Consider the following 24,469-nt stretch of genomic DNA (forward strand, 5'->3'; position numbering starts at 1 on the left):
TTACAGCACAATAAAAAGGGAAGGCTGCTCCAAACAAATGGGAATGCTCAGGAAACCCTAGAAGGAACTTTCATCCTAATGACTTCATCCTAAAGACTTCATCCTAATGTGTGAAATTGCACCTGTTTTTTGTTGTTGTTTTTTTAACCCCTAAAGCTAAAATGTATACACATGAACAGCTTACATCCTATCATCCCCTGGATGAATTGAAAAAATAGGCAAAAACTGTCTGCCTGGAAGTGTCAGATTGCATCCCTGTATGGGTTACTGTCAAACGCCAATCCTGCTCTGCTTGCCTGCTGGTCTGGAGCTGCCTTTCACTACTCCTGCAAAATCAGCTGGTGCTGGGAAGACTGGGTTCATCAATCACAGGGTATTTTGTAGTGAACTCCTGCTGCAACCTTTCATCGTCGACCACTTGGGATGCCATGAAATTGGCCATCAGAGGAGTCTGTATCAGTGGAACGTCAGCCATCAAAATAATCCACAGAAGCAGAACAAGAATGTCTGGTGAAGGAAATTGGAGAACTGGAACTTAAACATGAAAAAGAACACTTCTTTAAGAACAGGCAGAATTAAGGCTGCAAAAACTCCCACACAACTAATGTATGTTAATCAGAAATACGAATTTGGTAGAATATCTGCAGCTAGCAAAGACGACAGGAAGGATAAGAGGCCAAATGAAACAAAAAGTCTATAAGGATTGGAATTTTTTAAAAGAATACTTAAAAAACTACGGTATAAAATGAAACCTCTTGGCCAAATTAGACTGAACCTTGCACGGTATAAATATAGTTTGTAGGGAAGTTAACAGAAACTAGATATGAAATATGTAACTGTGCGGTACAAGATAATCAACAGATAAAGTACAGTGAGACTAATTGGAAGTCATTTTTAATTTCTTGTTTTATAAGTTATATAACTGTTCACATCATTGGAAGTATAAATGATGTCAGTTATAATAATTGTGATGTTTCATATATTGTTATTGTTTGTTAATTTATTGTTTGTCTATTTGATTGTATGTTGTTGGTTGGTTGGTTTCTTTGCTTTCCTCGCATAAATGTATCTATTTTAAAACAATAAAGATGTACAATTGAAAAAAGAGGGGGGAAAGAAATACAAATTTGGCAGAAAATTTCTCAATTACTTGCAAACCAAATTGAAAAGAAACCAAGATCTTCTCATACCAACCACTCAATATTCTCAGTAGAGAGGTTACATTAAGTAATATGTCTGAATGTTGAATGTGTATGTCTAGAGACAAGGGATAAAACAAACACAATTAGCTGTACTGCTGGATAACTGCTGGATAGTTACTGTATATTAGTATTTGTTTAAAAACCAATAAAAATTGTGTGTTTTTAAAATAAAAACAAACAAAATAGTAGAAAAAATGGTTCTGTACAGAACCAGAAGAGGAAGCTTTGCTTTGCCCATAGTGAAATGAGCAACATTTTTGCAGACTTCTATACAACTCTATGTTCACCCAAAGAACAAATGGTGGTGCTATAAAGATCTTTTACTACAAACAACTGGTATTCCACCATTGGCTGAAAAGCATAAAGTATATCTAAACCAAAATATCTCAAGCAAAGAAGTGATTGAAGCCAACAAGAAATTAAAGAATCATAAATCCCCAGGCACTGATGGCTTTAGAGCTAACTTTTATAAAATAAATTGGGGGAAGGGACCAGCCCCTCCTCATCTTGCCAACTTATTTACTGACCTCATGTAACAAGGTTCTATAACTCCTTCATGGTTCTGTTCTAAGATTGGGTTACTCCCCAAACCAAGGAAGAATGCCAAATTGCAGAATCATATCAGTCCATCCAGTAGCAGCCAGTGAGGCGGCCAATTCAACACTCCCACCTTCACACCCTCACCGGGACCATCTCCTCAAGCCTCGCTCTCTGCCCTCTTTGTAAGCTCCAGTTGTCCACACTAGAATCAGTTGATTCAATTACAAAACATATTCTACCAGACCAAGTAGACTTTATGCGAGGGTGGCAAATACCTCACAGTATTCGCAGGCTCCTTAAATGCACTTTAGCAAGAATCACAAAACCCCCGGCTATTCTTTCTTAGGCTTTGACAAGATCAGCTGCGATTTCCTGAAGACACTAAAGACCAAAATAAACATTGGTGATTCCTTCATAAGGGCTGCAATGCTCATTCTGTGGCTAGGATCAGAGTAAATTCTTTTGTTCTTAATCAAGTTTCATCACTGGACCACTGAAGTCTGGGTGCTTGCTGACCTCAGCATCGTAGCATTCGCCGTGGAATCCCAAGAGCACTTGGGATCCACACCACTGTGAATTTAGGACTATTTGGGAATCAGCATGTTACTCTATCATGTCTCAGAGAGACCGGGAGCATAGGCTGCCTTCGCATTCTGGGTAAATTGCAAGGGATTGGCCGGTGGTGCATCCTTCTGGGACCCCAGGATCTACTTGATAATTGGACAGCACCAAAACCTTCCTTCCTTGTCTGGGGGAAATAGGCCAGAGTCTCCCAAGGGAGTGGCAGCAGTAGCTGGCTCCCTACAGTGGTGTTGGACAGCTGGACACAAGGAAGAGGTGCAAGAGTCCCCCTTCTCTACGAAAATGTTTTAATATTTGGCAAAACATGCTTCTTCCCTTTATACATGGGAAGTGCGGAAATTAGGATTGGAAACAAGATCCAGTGTGTGGAGGTCTGGAAATCCCTCATCTACAATTTATTTTGAAGCATTTCAACTTAAGCACCTTATAATCCACAACCGAAAGGATAAGCTAGGATGGTGCTGCTACTTCCCTCCCATTCCTCCTGAAAGACACACGTCTCTAACCCTTAACTCAAGATCGGGGAGGTCCTGGTTTAAGAAACCATCACCACCTCCATCTCCACTGCTACTGCTTGCTAATAAAAAAAAAGGTAAAGGACCCCTGGATGGTTTAAGTCCAGTCAAAAGTGACTATGGGGTGTGGCACTCATCTCGCTTCAGGCCGAGGGGGCCAGCATTTGTCCACAGACAGTTTTCTGGGTCATGTGGTCAGCATGACTAAGCCACTTCTGGTGCAAAGAGACACCATGACGAGAGCCAGAGCACATGGAAACGCCATTTACCTTCCCACAGGAGCGGTACCTATTTATCTACTTGCACTGGTGTGCTTTCGAACTGCTAGGTTGGCAGAAGCTGGAACAGAGCAATGGAAGCTCAGTCCATCACACAGATTTGAGCTGCCGACCTTCTGATCAGCAAGCCCAAGAGGCTCTGTGATTATCATCCCCATTTAAAATATAAGGATTAGGAAGCAAGCTCCCACTTTGGGGCAATTAAATAAGTGAACAGGCACCAAGTGTGACTTTAGATTACTTGCACTGTGCTGCACGAGTGACCCAAAATTTTACTGCTTTTGAGACACACGCTAAATGCTGTCAATGATACCCTCCGCAAAAAAAAATGGTTTCTAAAACATGCAAGTTTGCACTTGTATAACGTTTGGGTTTGTTAACAAGGCACCAAAATAATGTGGAACCGTGAATTAATTTTTGTCACCACTGGTGAGAAATGGGCTACCACGGGAATGAAAAGGCCACAATGCTAGAATCACAAATAGCACAAAATCTGAATGTTGGAGACTGGGTAGAGAAATTGGCACCTACCTTCACATGAGGTAGCACTGCCCAATAGTACAGGTATCCTAGATATATGTATTTGATGAAATAATGTGGTAATTGGCCAGTCCTTCACTATGGCACCAGCACTGGAATTATTAAATTTATTGGAGAACATAAGCCATAATATTTTGTTTAAAGACCTAATATTACTTCTCTTAGCAGCTTGTTGATTGCAAATAGCACATAAGTGGCAGGTCCTAGGAAAGACTTTCAATGAATTATTGGTACAGCAGGGTTAGGGCATACAAAAAATGATGTATTTTCTATAACTTGGTACCCTTTAGCTAGTTATATCAGCACATGTGGATTGGAAAGACTCACCAAACAATTTACTGTTTGTACAGTGAGTTATACCTGTACTGGACCCATGCCATCCTTTGTAGAACCCCACATTTGTACCTGTGTGCATGATTACCCTGATTGTATTATTCTGCTTTTTTCATTATTATTATTTTCAAAGAAACCTTAGCACCATGCTGGTTGGGAATAGCGTGTCTTATTAATATTTCTGTTTATTATTATCATTAAATTTATTACCCGTCCACCGCCAGCAGGTTCCGGGGCAGGTTACAGCAATTTAAAATTCAGAATTAAAAACAGTTAAATCAGATGACAGTCACGGGAACAGGGTGAAAACACACACCTCAGGCATCAAAAACCCTGGGTCAAAAGCGGTGTGTCTTCCGCATTACCCGAAAACTGTAGGAAGCCAAATGCACCTCTGAGTTCCACAACTTAGGAGCTGCCACAAAGAATGCCTTTTCATCCACCGCCTACAAACTTCTGAGGAAGGTAAAACAACCAAGAGGATGCCCTCTGCTGATTTTGGCACTGGACACAGTCTGGAGAAAAGGAAGCAGTCCTTTTCAGGCTCCTTTTCAGAGCCTGGTACAAACGATGGCGTCCCAACGAATCTGGAGCACAGGCATCCAAATTTGCAATCTGGGGACTGCTTCTCTCTTTAGAGCTGCCAACACAAATGGTGAGGCTTGGGCCCGAGGCGTCCTCAGCCGCCGCCGCCACTGAGCAGCAACAAGGGGGAGAGTTGGAGAAGCACGTCCTTGCCTGAGGGAGATGTGAAGCAGCAGCCAAGGAAGGAGGCAGTGCTGTCAGTGCTGTCGTATGGACGCATAGCTGCCCACTGCTCAGCTTTGCCCTATGCTGCCCGGTGGTATCCGTGACCCCTGCGTTTGTCAGTGAAGGGCACAGCTCACCAACCAAATCAGCAGCTACCCATCTCCACGGCGCAGACAGAACCTGGCCTGTTCGTGTCCACCTTGTGCCTAGGAGAAATTAAGTTCAGTTCTGTTATGTACTGAGTTGAATAGGATCCAAAATGCAGCAGTCTGATTGATCCTAGAACAATAGGATCCAAAATGCAGCAGTCTGATTGGTTCTAGAACAATAGGATTCAGAATGCAGCAGCCTGATTGGTCCTAGAACAATGCAGCAGTCTGATTGGTCCGCAGGAGCCACCCAATCCAGCTCCAGGTGGAAGTGAATCCACAACCTGATTGGCCTACAGGAGAATCCCGGAATTAGCCAATCACGTGCAGCCCATTGTGTAAATAATGTATATAAAGCAGATATTGTGGGGGAACTTCCATTCCTCCTCACCACTATGAGCTGAATAAAGAGCATGAGATCCACTCTCGACTCCGAGTATATTTCAAGTTCACATTGAAAAGGCGAGGCTTCCTCGTTCACCCTTTCCAAAATGGATTCTCCCCAAAGAATTCTGGGATCTGTGGTTTGCCGAGAGCTGCTCGCAGATCCCGGTTCTGCTCCTATAGTCACAATTTCCAGAGTTCCCTGTGAAGAGCGATTGACTGCTAAGCCATTCCGGGAACTGTAGCTCTCCGAGGTCTCCTAACAACGCTCAGCACCCTTAACAAACTACAGCTCCCAGAATTCTTTGGGGGAAGCCATGCCTGTTTAAAATGCTCTAATGTATGATGTGAATGTAGCCTTAGTTAGACGGTGCACTACAGGCGGGTTGGTTGGCTGATAAACGGATAACCCCAGCGGAGCCAGTAAAAAGATTAATATGGGATGGCGGTGGAGGCAGAATCAGGTCTGCTGTTGTTGTATTAATCATATCACTGCCTTTGTGTTCCTTCACAGCAGGGTTGGCCTAGTGGGAAAGGCTGGATTGTTTGTTTTCTTGACCTAGGCAGCTTTCATTGTGATGTAAATTGATACACCAGCCTTAAAGGGCTTTAAATTACCACATTTCATCCCTTTTTATAAAAAAACAAAACAAACAAGCTACAGTTTAAAGTGCTGTTAGAAAATCTAGCAAGAAGGCTCCCCGGGAGACATCCAAGCCGAGGCTGTGAAGACGGACGAGGAGTATAGGTTTGCTGGGTTCATTGCAGGACACCAGGACAGCACTGAAGGAATAGCAGGTGGGCATGCAAGGTTGCCAACTTTACTTCTGGCAGGGCTCCTGCAACTTTGGCAGCTGTGGGACGAACAAAACATTCAAGAAGCAAAGCTTCGACTGGCAGGGAAAGGCCGTGGCGAGAAAAGCCTTCACGCTTAACTCTTTGCTGGTTATACAGGTGATGAAATGCACAAGAGCTCTGCCAGAATGTCGCCCACAGGAAGAAAATAGTCCAGACTCAGGGCCAGACCCGGGACATTTTGTCACCTGACGCAAAGAGCAAGATGACTTCCTTCCCCATTCTACATACAGAAGTCAAATCTTATTCAGGACTGGTGATGGGATAGCATCCTTTGTCACACCTGAGGCGGCCGGCTAGTTTCGTGCTTCAGGGCATAGGTAAACTTGGCCCTCCAGATGTTTTAGGACTACAGCTCCCATCATCCCTGACCACTGGTCCTGTTAGCTAGGGATGATGGGAGTTGTAGTCCCAAAACATCTGGAGGGCCGAGTTTGCCTATGCCTGCTGTAAGATATACCTTTATTACTATGTATTTACTCAATTTATATCCCGCCTTTCTTCCTGAAAGAACCCAGGGCAGCCAAAACATCAATGATAATTTTAAAACTATATAAAAATAAAAATAAAAACCGGTTAAAAACATTCTAAAGACAGCTAAAAACATTATATCAGTCAGTGTTCTCTAGTTGCCAGGAACAGGGTCTTTTGGCCACCGAATACCTAGGTAAACAATGTTTTTAGGTTTCTACTGAAAGTCAATAGAGAGGAGACAGAAGCACATCGCCAGGCAGGTCATTCCATGAATGGGAAGTGCCATTGAAAAAGCCCTGTCACATATCCTCCAACTGTTCTCTGATGATAATACGACTGCCCTAACACAACCCTTCTGCCCAGCCTGTTGTCTTCTGGAAAAGGTGGGAGACAAAGGGGGATGAGCTGGGTTTATGCCCCCTGAGCATCCACCCCCCCCCCAAAAAAAAACCTCAAAAAAGATTACACTGTTCCTCCCGCTGGCTCTTCCCCGAGGCAACCAGCACAACTTTCGGCATCTCGTTGATTAAAGTTTTACACAGCACTTTTAATGCGCAAATCACTTTCCGCAATATTTAATTTGTCCTCCCACAACCCCGTGAATTTTCTATATTTGTTCCCACTTAAGCAGGTAACTGAGGTTGAAGAACTCCATGCCTAAATATAGGGATTTAGTCATGTAGGGACTGAGCGTTCGATTGCTCAGGTTCAGGGTGTAAATTCAGAAAGCCCCAAGTGGTCCAATTTATCCCAGGACAAGCGGCAGGTAAGGGAAATTGCAATACTCCATTCCCCCCGTTTAAAAAATAAAAACAAAAGTCTCTACATATATGCAAAATGAGCATGTTAGGCAGAAAGGTTAGATTTAGCTTCTCCGTGACCTGCTAGGGAGGATTCTTCCTGCCCATGAGGGATTTTTTAAAAATGGACCCCCACCTCAAACATAACAGCACACTTGCAGCCCAAAATAGTACTGTCCAAAGGAAGCTTTACCTCTTGATTATATTAAATGGCCCTCAGGAGGGCAGAGCAGATATACACACACATACACAGAGAGATAAATATGTGGTACATAAAGATTTTGTTACCCACATGGAGGTTTTTGCAGGAGACAAGATAACAGACCTTCAGCTTACAAACGAGATAAAGGAGGGGAGATAGAGCAATAAATAAAGCGAGGAGCTGCTGTTTAATGTGAGTAGGTGGGAATGAATTAGGGTTCTCTGACATTTTTTTCTATTTATAATACACGGCTTAGATTCTCCTTCTATTGTTCACCCACATTCCTCTCTGCCCCCACCCATCAACTCTTTCTCTTTCTATCTATTTCTGCCTTGGATGTTCAGGTCTTCCCAAGGCAGGTCACAAAAAAAGGGGAAAACCATACAAGACGTCCCTGCATAATTAACAAACAGGAAAATAAAGCAACAACAAAGAGACGACAAAAAAACCAAACCCAAACCCACAGCTGACAGAGAACTTCTAAAGCTGCTTAAAAAGGTTAACAAACAAACAAACCGAAACCCTGGAAGAATTAGAAAGCTCTCTGCCTGGCAACAAAATAATTTCAGCATAAACAACAGGCTAGCAAAACTCCAGGAGCATAGTGTTCCAAAGAAGGTGTAAAAATAGGATTTTACTCCACAGATTCTTTGGATAAAGGCCGTATATCAACAATTTATAATATTTTGGTCCAGAACCTTTCTACATTCAGCTTCCCCTGGATGTTCATGAGTTCTAGAGCTATAAGAGAAGAAGAATTCCCTCCCTCTATTTTTCGACTTCCTCTATTTCACAAATAATTTTTATAAACTTTCTGTCATGTGTCTATTATTGCACCCAGGTCATAAAAAACCAAACTTAATGGAAACTTGGTTTTTTCTGCAATTATTGGACAGGGTGCTCGTGGAAAAATTAACCCACAAACCACAAGAACAAAGAAATACTGTAATTCCAACAAGTTTTATGCTGTTTGGCTAAGTTTCATTAGATATGTCTTAACAAAACATACCAGCATCTCACAGCTATCTATGGAAAGTCACTTAAATGTGATGGACATTTTGATTGGAGTTGCTTTCAACACAGACATGATATATTGCACTCATCTGTGGGGGTTGGAGTTGTTTATGTTGCTTATACTTGAAATTTAATAATAAAAAAGCTCTCTTTTTAAAAAACCATTCTGAAGAGGCACCCCAACCAAAAAGACATTATCCACAATTTGAGAGAGCCTTCGGAGACTTAGGATGCACACACGATACCTTTAAAGTACATTCAAAGCACATTATTTCCCTCACAAATTTCTGAACATTATGGTTTGCTAAGGGTTGCTTGGAATTCTAACTCTGTGAGGGGGGAAACTACATTGCCCAGAATTCTTTGAGGGAATGAATGTCCTTTGAATGTGCTTTAAATGAATAGTGCGTACACGGCCTGGAATATGCCTCTCTCCTTTGGTAGAATACTGGTTTTTCAGAATATCCACTTTCATGGAAGTTTTTCCACACTGATCTGTCTGCTGAAGAAGCTTTGCACTACTGAGGATTCTGCGACCCATTCTGAGGCCCAAGACATTCTGCTGCCTGAGACAAAATATAAAATGGTGCACCCCCTTGTTCCCCCATACAACTCTTAAAAGTGCAGGAACCCCATCCTTTTCTTTTCTTTTTTTACATCTGATTACTCTAACAACCACCCAGCGAAGCAGGTCAGACTTCGCTGTGGCTCTGCACAGTTGCCCAAGGAGCTTCAGGGTAAAGATTTGAACTCAGGTCCCAATCTGACAGAAATCAACTGCATGTGGAAGGTGACCCTATGAGAAAGGGAAATGGTGCTGAGGAAAGCGGGGAAGAGGGGAGACAAACCTGTAGGGAACAAAACAAAACAAAAAAAGATTTTCTGGGATCTGTTTTTTTTAAAAAAATAATAATAATAATTGCTTTAAAAATAATTTTAAGTTATTCTAAGTGTATCCACACCCACACCCATACCAACACATATTTATATCCCACCTTTTCTCCAACGAGATCACAGTGGCTTACACACTTCTCCCCCAGTCCATTTTTGTGCTCACAACAACCATGTGAGGTAGGTCAGGCTGGGAGACGGTGACTGGCCCAAAGTCACTCAGTGGGATTCTGGGCTGGGTGGGGATTTGAACCCTTGTCTCCCAGGTCCTAGTTCAGTAGTCCTGCACTTGGACCTCTACTCCACACTGATATACATATATTTCATACTCACACATACATATACACACACGCGCACACACACATATTTAAATGGTTAATCTAACCAATTAATCATTCTGCTTCCCCAGGTTGAACTGGCTTCACACAGAGCTTGCATGCAGGTAGGGCTGCCAAAAGTCCAGGTTTTCCCGGACACATGCAGGAATCGTGTTGCCAAATGGCACCCGGGAGGATTTCTGCTGAATTGGCAAAAATGTCCAGGAAAACCCAGACGTATGGCAAGTAGGGTGATTTTTCTTTATGGCAACCCTTCATGCAGAGGGAGATTAGTTAATGGGGGACAGTAAAACTTGTCTGCCATTACGGATCTTGTCCCTGAGGAACCCCCAGTATGAACCCATGGATTTCCCCGAACGCCATTTGAGAAAACCACTGGGGTGGAGCGTCTTATTACCTCAGCTGTGCCCACAAAACAAGACAAGGCATAAATCTGGGAGTCTGCTCTTTATGGGTGCCCACAGAGCACATAATTCAGACACAAGCTAGAGGGCATCTTATTTGTGGCTATAGCTGTGCTGTTGTGACCAGCTTGGGGCTTCAGCACTTGGTCATCGTGTTTGTGAGATAATCCTCATGTGTGCCCAGAACCGTTTTTCAGAGACATAGAGGCAGCATGATAGAAGAATTGCTGCCTGCGGATGCACAAATTCATTTTCCTCCTGGTCCCACTGCGATCCCCGGTCAAAGGAGCTTTGAATATCTCTTCCCTTACTTTCTATAATTCACTCTGCTTCTAGACACAGCACAGCAAGAGACGGAAGATCTGCTCAAGTCCTTCTCTGTTGCAAACCCTACCGAATTCCTTTTTGGCTTTACAAATGCCACACAATATATCGCTCACAAGCTTTTGAACCAACTTTCATAACCGTAAGGCAGGTGTGGGGAACCTGTGGGGAACATCCTGAAGTTGCTGGACTACAATTCCCATCAGCTCCAGCAAGCATGGTCAAGGATGATGGGAGTTGTAGTCCAACAGCGTCCAAAGGGCTTACTTTCTCCATCTGTGGGCTAGAGACTAGCACTGGGCGATATAGTGATATATAATGCAAAACCAGTTTTAAGTCCATATTGTGATATCGGTTTCATAATTTTTGACCTGGCAATATATTGTGAATCATGGTGTGTGTGTGTGTGTGTGTGCTATGCAAAAATCACAATGAGAGAAAAACCGTGAAGCTTGCCAATGCCTCTATGTAGCTCTATCCTTATTTCAGATATTGTGATATATCGGTATACAATGGAACCTCGGTTGTCAAATGCTTCGGAAGTCGAAAGTTTCGGCTTTCGAACACCGATAACCCAGAATTGGATGCTTCCTTTTCAAATGTGCCTAGGAAGTTGAACGGCTTCCGAGGTGCATTTCTCCATTTTCTCAATTGCAATTGGCGACTGTCAATTGCGCCTCGGTTGTCAAACATTTCGGAAGTCAAACGGTCCTCTGGAATGGATTATGTTCGACAACCGAGGTTCCACTGTATCATCATGTTTAGCCGGTGATATATCACGATGCTGAAAACCACGTATTGCTCAGCCCTACTAGAGACCTAATCTTTTTAAAAGAAAAAAATCCAAAGTAAAAATATCTAAAAACTTATTTATAAAACTGCAACTTTTATACAATCCTAGCCACCCTGACTGGTGTATTTACACTGGAGGAGCAGGCTATGAATACTCCAGTTAATCAATAGGTAAAGATAAAGGGACCCCTGACCGTTAGGTCCAGTCACAGACGACTCTGGGGTTGCAGCGTTCATCTCGCTTTACTGGCCAAGGGGGCCAGCATTTGTCCGCAGACAGCTTCTGGGTCATGTGGCCAGCATGACTAAGCCACTTCTGGCGAACCAGAGCGGCACACGGAAACGCCGTTTACCTTCCCGCTGGAGCGGTACCTATTTATCTACTTGCACTTTGACGTGCTTTCGAACTGCTAGGTTGGCAGGAGCAGGGACCGAGCAACGGGAGCTCACCCCATCGCGGGGATTCGAACCGCCGACCTTCCGACTGGCAAGCCCTAGGCTCAGTGGTTTAGACCACAGCGCCACCTACGTCCCAGTTAATCAATACATTACTTAAATAAAAAGAAATGGTTGCTACTTATCACTCCAGGGAAGGGGGCAGCTCAGTGACTACACAGCATCAGCATGCAGGAGGTCAAGGTTCATTCCAGGTAGGGATGAGAGACCCCCCCCCCAAAGAAATGGAATCCTAAAGAGCCACAGCCAGCCAAGCGTAGACAATGTGTTGGATCTGTGGTCCGTTGCAGGTCCCTATGCTCTCCTGCAATAAGTGAGCTCAGCCTGTTCCTCCTCACACCAAGGCATGGGCATAGCCAAGATCTGAAGGAGCATCTCCACCCCCATCGTTCTGCCCGAGGGCCTTCTGGCGGTTCCCTCACTGCGAGAAGCCAAGTTACAGGGAACCAGGCAGAGGGCCTTCTTGGTAGTGGCACCCACCCTGTGGAACTCCCTCCCACCAGATGTCAAAAAGAACAACCACCACCAGACTTTTAGAAGACATCTGAAGGTAGCCCTGTTTAGGGAAGCTTTCAATGTTTTGTAGTTTAATATTTTGTTGGAAGCCGCCCAACTATATATATATATATTATTATTATTATTTGTGTTGGGGGGGGAGGACACCCGCCTGTCATCACCCTCTCTCTGGCTCTGTCTATCGCTCAGTCGGATTGCCAGTTGCATCGCTAGAATGCAGCGCAACACCATCAAGAGACCTCCGTGAGCATTTCAATTTCAAATATTCTGATCATTTCTACTTTTAGTGAAGTATTTCTATTTATTTACTTGGTTTACGGGGGGGGGGGGCTGCTGCCCAACTATGCCCATGCACCAAGGAGAAGGTTCAAGTACCTTTACCTATATCACACTTTGGGGGGGGGGGCAGGAAGTAAGTGATGCATAAAAAGCATGGGTGGGGTTATAATGATACGGGGAACTGGACTGAGCCCCTGGAACGTTGCCGATTCCTTATGCTACTCAGCCGAGGGACCGTTTCACCCCATGAGCGCATGGCAGCTGCAGAGAGAGAGGGTGTGTGTGCAAAACCTAACCACATCAGTTCAGCCCCTGGCAAGCCACAGCTGCGGGTCGTGTGCTAGATTCCTTTTTTTCAACAATCTAGAAGACTTTTCTCAAAGCCCTGCCCTGCCATACTGAGCTGGTGGCAAGAAAAAGAGACCCTAAGCATGGCTTGTTTCCTCCGTCAAATGTTCGGAGGTAGGTTGTATTACAGCGGTTCTTAGCAGGAAGTCCCCGATTAGCTGTGGGCAAAGCCCTGGTAAGAGTTTAATGGGATCAAAGGCCTCCTGCGCTCCCAGCTGCAATCCTAGCAAGGAGAAGGCTGTGGAGATAATCAGCTTACAGAGATGCTGGTAGTGGCTCTGTCCCCCTGCGCAGATTCATTCCCTAGACCTGTGGCCTTTACCCTTCCCAGACCCAACAAGCATCTTTAACCTTCACCCTGCAACGTAGGGGCTTTACTTATGTACAGGCTCAACAGACAGATCATCGAACTCAGCGTGTGTGTATCTACATATAATTGTTTATAAAGATTTCCCAGTCCTAGGAGTTCAGTTATCAAGGGACAGCCGAGACCACTTGGCCCATGCTGCTCTCCTCAGCTCCTGCACTTACAGAAGGGCTGAAGTCTTGCAAATGATCAAAGCAGACTAATATCCCAACTCCTGTAAAACATGCTTTCCTTGAAGACATCCCCTCACCCTTTACCACTTCAGTTTGGAAGCGGGGGGTTCACAAGCTAAAGAAGCTGCCTTATATTAAGTCACATAAAGTGTTGGCAGCCATCTGTCTTGAGAGACAATGGAGGAGGAGGAGGAGGAGGAGGAGGAGGAGGAGGAGGAGGAGGAGGAGAAGAAGAGGAGGAGGAGGAGGAGGAGGAGGAGGAGGAGTTTGGATTTGATATCCCACTTTATCACTACCCTAAGAAGTCTCAAAGCGACTAACATTCTCCTTTCCCTTCCTCCCCCACAACAAACACTCTGTGAGGTGAGTGGGGCTGAGAGACTTCAGAGAAGTGTGAGTAGCCCAAGGTCACCCAGCAACTGCATGTGGAGGAGCAGGGAAGCGAACCCGGTTCACCAGATTACGAGTCCACCGTTCTTAACCTCTACACCACACTGGCCTCCGGGGGTGAAGCTGAACCTCTGCGTTAGCAATGCCAAAGTGACCTCCTCTGGGTGCAAGCTTGGGCGGTGTGCATGGAGGTCCTGGGTTGCCCAGATGACAAGACCCCCCCTCTCAGACTCACTGATGTGGAGCTGCGGAAGGAGGCGTACAAGGTGCCATCCAACCGTCTTAGGGACTAAGGGTTTATTCCTTAGGGGTTTATTCTCCTGAAGATATCCTGCAAGGCAGCAGAGGTTTAGGACCAGTTTTCCTTCTCCTGGCATGAACCTGGGCCTGGAAGAACAGGGCAAAAGACAAGTGTGAGTAAGCCCTTGGTCCTCACTTCCATTCCAGCCGAGACACAGGTGTGCCACCTCAATGGCAATGAAACTCCTGTTGTAAACAACAGCAGTTTCTACCCTGTCACTGGACCAGGGAGCCTGAAAGCCAAATCCTTGAGGTCAGCTCTGCATATATGACTTGGCTACCAGGCTACCTGAAAGATCATATCTCCTTATATGAACCTGCCCTGGTGCTAAGATGCCCAGCTGAGCACCTCCTCTCGGTCCCATCAACATCAGAAGCCCGGTTGGTGATGATGTGAGAAGGAGCCTTTTCGGTGGCTGTTCCCATATTGCAGCATTCGCTCCCAAGAGTGGTTAGACTGGCTCCCTCTTTGTTATCCTTCCTCTTCTGACAGACCTTTGGAAACTAAGGATCAGGGCTGCTCTAGAGGCAAACTGGATTTCAATTACTGGTTCTAAATGTGTTCTGATGTGTTTTAAGTTTTGTTTCTAACCAGTTTGCATTTTTATAATTTATATATACATTTTTAAGTGTTGTAGTAAGCCACCTGGAATCCCAGCTCGGAAGAAAGGCAAGACATAAATATATTACACAAATGAATGAATGAATCACTCTAGCCTAGTAGCCACGTGTATGCAAGCTCACAGAGGAGGGACAGAGCATTCCTGTTGACTGATATGTTGGGCACAGAGGACAAAGTGGCAAAAGCAGGGAAAATTTGAAAGTTCAGATGTGCTTCGACTGTGGCCAGTTTGCAGGGAGACGCCATTCTGCACATGCTCTGAAGCTCTCTCTTTAAACAAATATTCCAGTCCAAGCACAGATGCCTGGTATTAAAAAACTAGCCCTGTTGCAAGTCAAGTTGGCACCCTGAAAATGCCAGTACTGGAGAAATGCAATCTGATTTCCTCTGCCACAGATACAGTATTTGAAAAGGAAACCCAGAGCTCTCTATGACATCTCCCTTCTCCGGGAGCTTCGCAGCATCAAGGCGGCAGCACCCATCAATTCCACTACATCCAGCCGCTGCCCCCGAGGGGAAAAAAATGTTAGAAACCAAGAAAGCACACGCAAGTCTTCAAGCAAGCATCAACGCATGATCTGCTCCAGTCTGCATGCCCAGCTCAATATGCCATCTGAGCACAATCGTGTTCTACAGTCAGCATCTTGGCAAATCAGGCAGGAAGAACTATCCCAAAATGACCAGCCGGCCCTCTCGTTTTCCATGGTATACCGCAAGCCACCACTGCAGGAAGTAAACATATCCCTTAAACCCTCCACTATTTCAAATCCACTGTCTCATAGCTAATGGGGGGGGGCACATGAAGTTTGGCAGGGATTTCACCTCCCTAGTGATAAAGAACTTACTTACTTACTTTCCCTTCCTTCCTCCATCCCTCCCTCCCTTTATATTTTATTAAGTTTCAACATTTTTAGCATATACAGCCAAAACACAATTTCATCTTTTCTCTTATTTTTGTCGACTTCCCACCCCTTTTCGCATGGCGTTGTTGTTTCTCCCCTTCTTCTGCACCCCGTCTATCAAATCATAACCACGATATTATAGAAAGAAAATACGTTCTGTGCCCTTCCGTTCTGTATTTTCTGTGCTGGAGTTCAGCAGCATACATTATATTCATTATATTACTTGCTTATTTACTTATTTCATTTCTATCTCACCTTTTTCTTCAAGGAAGCTCAAAGTGGCATACATGGTTCTCCCCTTCAGTTAATTAATTAATTGATTGCTTAATCAGTCAATGGATGGAGGGATGGATGGATTGGCTTTTTGCTGATCAAACTACCCAGAAGGTCAGTTCAATTGTATGTTAAATATCTAATGGAGGGTAAAATCCCAACAGTATCACTGGCAAAGGAGTTGCTTACTATCTGTAGCAGTGAGAAGAAGTAAGCAAATCCATGCCTGAACCTGGAAGAACAATCTTCAGGGCCTCACTCAACATTATCGAAGCTTTATACCAGGCATAGGCAAACTCCATTCCTCCAGATATTTGGGACTACAATTCCCATCATCCCTAGCTAACCGGACCAGTGGTCAGGGATGATGGGAATTGTAGTCCCAAACATCTGGAGGGCCAGAGTTTGCCTATGCCTGCTTTATACAGTACAACTGTTCTCAACCTGTGCTGCTGTGAGATTTCCCTGCACAGTATGCCTTTTAAAGTGCTTGGTGTACTGCCTGCAATAAATTGATGGATGTTTCTGTTCAGCATCAGAGGTCTTCCACCAGTGGGTCAGGACCCACAGGGAGGAAGTGAGCCCATCCCAGATGGGTCACGACAATGCTGATGCTGCCATGTTGGACTCCAAGCTAAGGCTGACCAAACCAAAGGAGCATTTCATGCAGTTTCTGGGCTACAGCAACTTCTTCGGACAAGACACTCATTTTCGCGATGGGTCAAGAGATAGTTAAGAGCCTTTTTTTTCAATAAAAACAGCATTTCTGGCTAACCACGTGGCCCACCTTCCTAGAGTTACGTCTTTAGTGAGGGAGCTTTTCAATGGAACAAGGGACACTCTGCTTGCTTTCCAGTCTGTCTCGACGGCTTTCTAGACTTCTCCCAGAATGGAAGTACTTTGGAGATTGGAATGCCAAAGTGTCTCCTTCTGCGGGTAGCTTGGTTGCCCAGCAGTTGACATCATGGCAGCAACAAGGGAACCCAGGAAGTGACGGCAGAAGTCTGGCTACAGGATATGAGAGTTTACAGACCCTCCAAGTGCCCCTATTTTCCAGGGAGAGACCCGGATTTACAGAAGCCATCCAGTTTCCCGATTTGATCTCGGAACGTCCCGCTTTTCTTTAGGACATCCCTATTTTCATCGGTATAGTGAAAGCCATGGTTTTCCCAGTAGTGATGTATGGAAGTGAGAGCTGGACCATAAAGAATTATGGTGCTGGGGGAGACCCTTGAGAGTCCCATGGACTGCAAGAAGATCAAACCTATCCATTCCGAAGGAAATCAGCCCTGAGTGCTCACTGGAAGGACAGATCCTGAAGCTGAGACTCCAATACTTTGGCCACCTCATGAGAAGAGAAGACTCCCTGGAAAAGACCCTGATGTTGGGAAAGATGAAGGGCACAAGGAGAAGGGGACGACAGAGGACGAGATGGTTGGATAGTGTTCTCGAAACTACCAGCATGAGTTTGACCAAACTGCGGGAGGCAGTGGAAGACAGGAGTGCCTGGTGTGCTCTGCTCCATGGGGTCACGAAGAGTCGGACACGACTAAACGACTAAACAACAACAATAAATTTTCATCGAAGAAATGTTGGAGGGTATGGAGTTATGCAACCTCCGAGCCAAGGAGATACAACCTGTAGAAGACATCTGAAGGCAGCCCAACAACAACAACTGAATAGGATGTCCCTATTTTCATCGGAGAAATGTTGGAGGGTAGAAAAAGCAGGGATAAAAACATCAGCCTCACTGCACTTCCTGCAGTAGGGCTGGAATCAGGGGGAAGTTAATTTCTTGCTGGTTTTCATTTAGTAGTAATGCTAAGATACCACTGTGTCCATTGCTCTGTGAATTGCCACTTCAAGATTCAATAATATGCCTCATTAGCATATTATAGTAAGTATAGATCAAAAGAGAATGTGGGAAAGCGGGTCCCAGATTGCAGGTTAGGAATCAGAGGTGGGCTTCGAGTCTGGAGAAGCTGAAGATCACTGCTCTAGATTTTCCACTTGTTAAGTCTGAATTTTTTATCAGTGGATAGAAATGTTACATTTCTGAACTCCTACTCAGCCTTCCCCAGCTTCTGGGAGTTTTCGGCTACAACTCTCAGCTACGCCGGCAGGGAACGATGGGAGTTGTGATCCAAAACCTTTGGAAGACACCAGGTTGGGGAAACATATCTTACGTCTTTTGAACTGTTAAGGCTTACTATGAACAATCTGATGTTTTGCTTTAGGTGGGGTTTTTTTGGGTGGGGGGTTGATAGGGATTTTTCCACCATTTAGGGAAGCAATTGCTATCTGCAGCCTGTGAAGTGGTACAGTCCTCTCCCATTCAAGGACTCTACCACCTCATTCCCAACACATTTTAATGCATGTGTAGAAGAAAAGGAGTTGGGCTTATTCTCAGTAGGACAAAACCAGAGTACAAGTGCATGCCTCAAACTCTTTCAAGTTAAGGGGAACAACTGGGGATGTCGTGCCCAAAGACCTCCCCCCCCCCCCGCCAAGCTTACAGTGCCAACACAGGGATAAAGCAATGGCAGAATTAAACAAAAATAAAACAGGCCTGCAACCAATGAATTCACCAAAGGAAGGGAACCAATGAGAAGCAGTCCCCATGCACCCAAATTGTAATGGTATTATTATTATTATTATTATTATTATTATTATTATTCCTCTCTAGAACCATCAATGTACTTGAGGACAGCAGGCAGATCAGTCTGTGCCCCAAGCAACTTACAGTCTAAACGTTGGCTGTGGGAGACAAAACAAAAGGAGAGGGGCAAGAATAACAAGGGATAAATAGAGCCCCATGCAGTGCTGGGACTTTGGTATTTTTGCAATGGGGGTTGAGGGGTATACTTCTTGGGTAAAAACCTGTGGTCTGGGAATAGGGATTCAGAAGGAGGTGGTCGAGAAAGAAATGGACACCACGTAGCGATCCAGGGAGATGTTCTGGATCGTTTTCACAGCACAGAGCACATGTTGATCTCCTATTGTGGTGGGCCCTAAAATCGCCACCAGTGTCCAAAGTCACAAGCATCCCTGTGACCACCAGCTGTGCCTGCTGAACACGACCCATCAAGCTGAATTGCAGTCCCCACCCCGATTTATTGCAGCCGCAAAATGCTCAACAACACTGCCCCATCTTTGCCATCTCGGGCAAAAAGCAAAGCAGAGATGTTTCTCCGCTGCTGGTGAACTGTAGAGTCACAAATCCCACAGGCCCAGCCTAGACCCACGGAAAAAACTGGGGAATGCTGTGGCCTTGCAGATGGCATTAGCCACGACGGCTGGGTATGATGGGAGCTCTAGTCCAGCAGCATCTCTGGAGGGCCAGACTTTCTACACTCCAGTCCAACTCTTGAACCATGGTCACACCAAACATTTTAACCACCGTGATACCACTTTAAACAGTTGTGGCTCCCCCTCCCAATGAATTCTGGGAGCTGTAGTTTGTTAAGGGTGCTGAGAGTTGTCAGGAGACCGCACTACCCAGCTAACAGCTACAATCCCCAGAGTTCCCTGGGAAGAGGGAATGATCAGTATTCCACTCTGGGACCTGCAGTTCCCAGAATTCTTTGGGGGAAGCCATGACAGTTTATAGTGCTTCAAACGGAGCATGTGCATGCAGTCATGGAGACACACCAGACCACGAAACATGCACATTTCCTAAGCAGGTGCCACAACAAGCCAAGTTGTTGCTGAGGACCCAGAGCTCAACGCTGGCACCCTCCAGCCTCAGACGCTTGCATTTTCCTTGCTACTTCCCATCCCTTCTTCCCCAGGAAAAACTCCCCCTGAATAAAACAGCTCCTTTTCTTCCCAGCAAACAGAGCAAGGAAAGCTTGCATAAGGAAATGAGACCTTTTTGAGCTCCCTAGCACTCAGAAACGCCACGGTCCTTTCCCTTTCGCTTCCTGAGCCACACAGAGAGACGTTAAACACAGAGAGAGACACAAACCCGTGCACCTCCCTGGCCCCCCACCCCATTTCCTCCCCCCACCACCACACTCCACCAAAGCCCCAGGAAGGCTGCGACACCCAGGCCTCGGCAAATCTGCTGTGGCTGTCACAGCAATTGGGTCCCTGTCTCGGATCCGTTTCCGTCTCTTGCCACGGAGCTTGGTGAAGCTGCCAGGGGGATGGGGAGATGCTAACTGGGGCTGGCAGGGGCAGAGCTCTACCCCTCTCCTCACCAACCGCCACCCGCGGCCTCAACAGCTGCTCAGCAAGGCTGCTGCGCACCCAAGACAGAAAGGGGCAGAGAGGAAAGGGGGTGGAAATAGGGCACAGGGGTTCCAAAATTCCCAGCTGGTCAGGAGAGGAGAAGGAGGCGGGCACTGGAGAGAAGGAAAAGAGGGAAGTTAGCGGGCACAGGGCACCGTGTGGAAGCCGGATGAGATCCGAATAAGAAAGCCTCCTCGGTTGACATTTAGGGCCCACCATGGTGGGCGCCAACTAAGCCGTTAACAATGTGCTGCTCTTCCCGCCAACCTCCACCAAATAAATTTGCTACCTGAGTTGGGCCACTTCACCCTGCTAAGCAATGGCCGAGCCGGCTCTTAATGGGAAGCAAAGGGTGTTGGGTGTGAGATTCAAAGGAAGGAAGGGAGTCGGGCAAGAGAGAGAGGTCACATCATCACATACAGAGAGGGAGGTCAAGGATTACTTCCAAGGAGCAAACAAGGAGGATGGAAGTATGATGGGGGGAGAGCAAAGGGCACCACAGGAGGAGGAGATAGTAGCTTGCCTAGGGGCAGATTGGGGATGGGAGAATGGAGGCAGGCTGGGATGACAACAAAGAACCAACCAAGAAGGTTGGGTTAGGAGCAAGGAGGTGCACCTGGAGAAAGGAAACACGGCCGTGGCTGGAGGAGGAATCAGGGAGCTTATGCAGGAGGTTGCAATTTCAGCAAGCGGGGCAGAAAAGTTGCTGAATTTCCCTCTTCCAAACAGTCGTTAATGATGCCCCATCCTTGGTCATTGCTGCTTTCAGACATGTAGGTGGGTTTGTAAGGAACAATGAAAGAAGATCCCTGCGGGATCAGACATTCTGTCCTCACAGTGGCCAACTAGGTGTCCCAATGGGAAACCTGCATTAAGAGACCCAACGTGGGATCAATGTGGGATGGGAGCTTGAGGGTGGGACCATAACTCAGTGCTCTACAGGAACAAGGTCCAGGGGTTCGATCCCTCGTATCTCCAGTTAGAAAGGGGTCAGGAAAGACCTCTGCCTGAGATGCGAGAGTGTGACTGCCAGTCAGAGCAGGCAGCACTGGGTTAGGTGGACAAATAGTTTGCCTGATGGCAGGCTGCTTCCTAAGTCTCAAAAGCCTGCCTCTGTTTTGCATGGGGAGGATTTGGAGTGGAAGGTGGGGTTGTGGGAGGGGGAGCTGGAGATACCAGGGAGAATATCCGGTGTTATGGAACGGGGGGGGGGGGGTGAACCCGAGAGTTGCCCAAGCAGGTGTCCTGGGCAGAAGGATTGGGACAGTGGCGAAGAGGCTTGAGAGGATGCAAAAGAAGACGTCAGAAGATGGAGAGACCTCAGGAGACCTCTTTCAGGAAGGAAGGAAACAAGGAGTGAACTGCATTGTGGGGGTAAAGGAGCTGGAAACAGAGCAGGGAATGTCTGTGGGCCTAAAGTCTAACTTGAGAACAATGGACCGAGAAATTATAGCAACAGAGGCCTACCTTTGAGGGCTGTTGTAAGGATTACCAGAGCAATGCATGGTGGGAGAAGCTGGGAAGCTTCTGATGGTTCTGTTCTGACACACAGACAGAGATTTGCAGAAGAGCCAGGAAAGGGGACAGAACGAGAGAAGTGTTTCTTAAAAATTACACAGGGAGTAAAGGAGACTTGCGCAGGCAGGCAGACTTTGTGTAGCCTGTGGCAACTAAGAATGGCCTAGAGGCAACGGGGCCTTTGTATCCTGAAACAGAGTTGGCCCTTTCTCTTTCTTTCTTTCTTTCTTTCTTTCTTTCTTTCTTTCTTTCCGCCCCTTAGACCACCAATATGCCACAAAAGACTGGTGCAGCAGCCAGTTGTGAGCAAGTGCACTAGTGAACACACACACACACAATGTGGGCTAGAAACTTGTGCGGGCTTAAACCCATCTCCGACACATGTATTCCTTAGTTATCCCCAGAACTCTGCTCTCCAACCGAGACTCTGTCGGCCTTGCCTACTGGGCTGGAAAAGCCCATGGATTTGTCCGATGCCACCCACCTGCACCATCCCCTCCATTAACAAGGAGTAGGGAGGGCTGTGGCCTCGGCTGATGGGCCTGGCTAACAGAAACAAGCTAGGCCAACGGGGAGACCAAGAGAGCTCTCTGGCCTAGATTGAGGGAGCCAGAAAGCCTAGGAAGGCGAGGGAGAGGCAGTGGGGAGGGGGAAGCCCTGGGGTATTCGGCTGCTGTAAATAAGTCTTTTTCTAAAGCAGCGGTGAGCGTGCGGCTCAAATGTAATAATTCATTGGGGGGGTTGGGGGGGAGATGGGATGCGAGATTAGGAGGGGAAAGACATGATCTATGGCAAGCAGTGGATGGTGCAGGAGGGTGGGCAGATGGGAAGATAAACTGCATCTTCGTGTGGCATCTCCCCACCCCTCTCCACGACCCCCACCCACTCACCCCAAAAACCCATTTCACCCAGTTCCGCCACCTTCTATGTCGTACGTCTCCGTCGAGCCACCCAACCACTCAGCCCAAACACAGCATTTGAAAGGCAACCCACCCACCCTCCAGCCTCAAATCCAAACACCCCCTTCTGATCCCTGCCCCCCAAGACCCACCAATTCCCCCCCATCACCCTCACATATGCCTGTAGTGCCCTTGGACGGAGGCCACATCTGAGGGAGCGAGGAAAGGGGGACAACAAACACAGAGGCACCTTCTTTCGCCCACCCCACATCCCCCCCCCCCCGAAGAAATGTAAGAGCCAAGTGCTCCCCACTTACGGAATCCGTGAACTGCGCCCCCCGGCCTCTGTCTCCTTGCAGCTCCCCCTCTTCGAGAGGGGGGAGGCCCACTTTCCTCTGTGGTCTTCCTTGGGGAGAGGCCGTTCTCCCCCACCCCTTTCTTTAATATATATATATATATATATTTCTCTGGAAAATAAAATCGTACACTCTCCAGATCTCGGCTCCCTCAGAATCTCCCTTCCACGGAGTATCCTTGGAGAACTCTCGGATCACCTCTCCATCCAGAAAACAGCCCCAGTACCGCAAGGCTCAAGAGAAGAAAATGGTTGGGGGGGGGGAGAGTGAGACAAGAGGGGTCCTTTGCTCCCAGGGGGCCTGGCCCCCCCAGCCCCTTGCAGCCAAACCGTGGTGCACAGCAAGTTCAGGGTCGTGTGGGGTTGTTGGAGGAAGGGGGGGGGGCTAATCAGATGTCTCAGGAGTCAAAGCCTCGCAGGCCCCCTCCTGTCAGGGGGGGGGGAGAACTGCCCATAAAATAGGAAACTCCCCATGTCCGTCTCTCCAGGATGCAGCACCCCCCTTTTCGGGGGGGTGGGGGTAGGACCCCCTTCCCGGACCCCCCTCCTCTGTAATCGAACGCTGTCTTCTTCTGGCTCACCCCCCCCCCCCAATTCTGGATTCTGGGAGCAAACGTCGAGCCTCCTTCTGCAAATTGGGTGGGAGAGACGCAGCGGCCCCCCCTTTTCTCTCTCTCTCTCTCTCTCTCTCTCTCTCTCTCTCTTTCTACGATTCTTCAATCATTCGGCGGCGGCGGCGGCGGAGGCAAGCGAAGTGGAGGGGCGAAGATCCGCGGTCCACGTCTGGATGGTCCTCCTGGGGGGTGGTGATGGGGAGGAACGAGATCTCTCCGGTTGGCCCCCTCCTCCTTCTCTCCCCCCCCCCGTTACCACCCACCCCCCATAGCCAGGCGGGGGAGGCCAGAGGCTGCGATCTGTTGGCTGCCAAAGCCGCAGCAGCCGAAACGCTCCTTCCTTCTCCCTTCTTCTTCCGCCCTCCCGTTATCCAGCTACACCCCCGTCGAGAGAGGGGGTGGGCGCTGCGCGGAAGCGGAGGTGGCTAGGCTGGGGGGGGTGTCCCTTTGGGGGTGTCGAGGCTGGGAGGGGCGTTGGCCGGCGGCAGCACTGCCTTTTTCTCTCCCTCTCACCAGGCTCCCACTGCTGGGAGGGGGTGGTGGACTTGGGGAGGGGAGCGCGGCGTCGGCGTCGGAGGAGGGAGAGCAGAGAGGCGCATTGGCATGCGCTGCATCGCTTCGCCGGCGCGCACAGAATCTTGATGAGGCTCGCTGCAATCCGGACTCACTCCGGCGGCCCGCGAGGAGCGCGATTGCGCGCGCGCATCTGTGAACCTAAGCTGCGATGTGTACCCAGACACCTGTCCCCCCCCCCCTCCACACACACCGGCGCTCAGCTTTAGGGTGTTGAGGATTGCACATAGCAAGAGTGCCTCTGAGCCTGTGCAAACTGCCTCTCCTTTTACCACCGCCTTGCA

General features: G+C 47.2%; 1 protein-coding gene across 1 annotated transcript in view; it reads right to left on the bottom strand.

The window, feature by feature from the left end:
* The window catches only part of GRIK5 (glutamate ionotropic receptor kainate type subunit 5), a 91,400-nt gene extending 67,203 nt beyond the window's left edge, over nt 1-24,197 (bottom strand). Inside the window, exon 1 of the mRNA XM_079985330.1 lies at nt 22,961-24,197. The gene's annotated coding sequence lies outside the window, so the exon portion shown is untranslated. The remainder of the gene's footprint in view (nt 1-22,960) is intronic.
* Between the last annotated feature and the right edge of the window lie 272 nt (nt 24,198-24,469).

Source organism: Podarcis cretensis, assembly GCF_951804945.1.
Source record: "Podarcis cretensis genome assembly, chromosome: 8".
Classification (NCBI taxonomy): Eukaryota; Metazoa; Chordata; class Lepidosauria; order Squamata; family Lacertidae; genus Podarcis; species Podarcis cretensis.